This window comes from Lactuca serriola, chromosome 4 (genome assembly GCF_051521515.1).
Source record: "Lactuca serriola cultivar US96UC23 chromosome 4, Lser_US96UC23_V15, whole genome shotgun sequence".
Taxonomy (NCBI): domain Eukaryota; kingdom Viridiplantae; phylum Streptophyta; class Magnoliopsida; order Asterales; family Asteraceae; genus Lactuca; species Lactuca serriola.
In genome coordinates, this window is record NC_136411.1 from 260,915,757 (window position 1) to 260,917,998 (window position 2,242).

Genomic DNA, 2,242 nt, shown 5'->3' on the forward strand with positions numbered 1-2,242 from the left:
GTCAAAGATATTAAGATGGTTCATTTCTATTTTTTTTAGATAGTTCACAATTTTTAGTTTTATATAACTTGTTATACAAAAATAAAAATAAAAGGTGGGTCAAGTGACCCACCATACTTAAACATAAACTGGCCACTGCTCACGAAGACATGTAGTGAAAAGGAAACATCTACGACCATGTAGAAGAAGTTTCTTCTTTGGAATGTGAACTTAGTCTAGTTGATATTTAATAAAAATTAATGGTATTCGTACATCGTTTGCCTTTTTTTTTTTTTTTTTTTTTTTCAGTGTTAATCTTGACATATTACTTGAAATTTTGTATCTAAAAATATCAAATAAGTAGATATAAGGAACTAATGGATTTTTATCAAGTTTGATATTTGAATAACAATTTTTTCTCAGCATTGGCCCCAAAATATGTTTGGAACATCCAAATACCAACAAATTATCGTCATTTTCAATATAAAATGTCATTTTCAATATAAAATTAAATAATAGAATAATTATAGGAAAATGTATTTGCATTAACAATTTGCTCACCAACTCTTCTAGTTAGTAAGATGCTGAAAAGGAAAGAATACGCGTTTATAACTTCCTGCTTGTTTAGAACAGTTGTTGACAGTGCATGTCTGCATGACGTTTGAGGTCTTACTTCAAAATTAAATGTATAAATTTATTATAACTCCCATCACTTGTATTTATATACCCAAATAATGTTCATACAATCTAATACGATCTCACCTGAAGGGTAGGGGATATAATATAATAGTAAAAAAAAATACGCTTCCCAAGTCATGTATAATCATACAAGTTGTCAAACCTTATGTTTCTTAGTTTCTGACATCATTCTTTTAATACACTTAAGTTTGTGGGAGGCCATTAGAGTTTAAACCGTAGAACTTCTATTGTGAAAATGGTATCTACTCAAGTAAAACTAATTTGATAATTCCTTTAGCATTTACTTTTTATTAATTTACTTATTACAAGAATAAACTTTAGTAATTATCCCTATAAATTATAAACATTCTTCTTTCATGTATTATTTGAAAATAGTGGTATAATTTACTTTTCCATTTGTAATTTTTATTTTTCATTACAACTAGTTGACACGCCTTACTCGTTAAAGAGAAGTTGCAGTTTTAACTCTTTCAAAATATTTGGTTTCTCAACAAATATGTCACTAGAAATAACTAATTGTTTCTTAAATAAGTTATGAATGAACTAACTATTTTGATTGGCTCAAAGATTAACATGCCACATTGTCTATAAGATGTTACAGACTCAAGACTTACATTGAGTCTTTTTCCTTCATTTTAAAAAACATGTTTACATTAAATACAACAAATACTAACATGCCCCACCCATCAAGGAGAAGTCCAATTTCGACTCTTACATCGTCTTTTCCTCTTTTTTTCATTTTAAGATAGGGTTAATGTCATAAAAACCCTCAAATTTTCAGGGTTTTGTCAGTTTTACCCAAAATTGAAGTTTATGTCCGTATTTTACCCTTATATTTTCCAAAAAAATGTTCGGCTTTACCTTTTTACCGGTGATAACAGGTTTTCCAGGTTACTATTATATTAAATTCGCAAAAAAAACCCTTAAGTTTACTTGAGTTTTTTTATTTTTATTTTTATTTTTACCCTTAAGTTTATATTTTTTTTTACACTTTTACCCTACGTATTTTTTTTCATAATATACGTATTCATACAGGAAAATCATATTTATATACGAAAAAAATGTTTAATTAAATATTGTATTTATAGTTTTTTTAATGTTATATATATATATATATATATATATATATATATATGTGTGTGTGTGTGTGTGTGTGTGTATGCATATATTTGAGTGTGTGTGTGTGTGTGTGTGTTTGCAAGGTTATACCATTTAAAATGTAAAATAATATTTTTAGAATTATAAGTATGTATTTTATCAAAATACATATTTACACTTCTAAAAATATATGTATATACTTATATAAACGTAAAAATTAAATATTTGTACTAATAAAATACATATTAACATTTCATATATATATATATATATATATATATATATATATATGAAATATATATATATATATTTTTAAATACATAAAAATATGTATATACATATACATATTTTTATTGATATATATTTTTAAATACATAAAAATATGTATTTGTAGTTCTAACAACATATAAATTTGTTGTTTTTTTTACATTTTACACGGTTTATCCAGGAAAAAAACTCATTCATA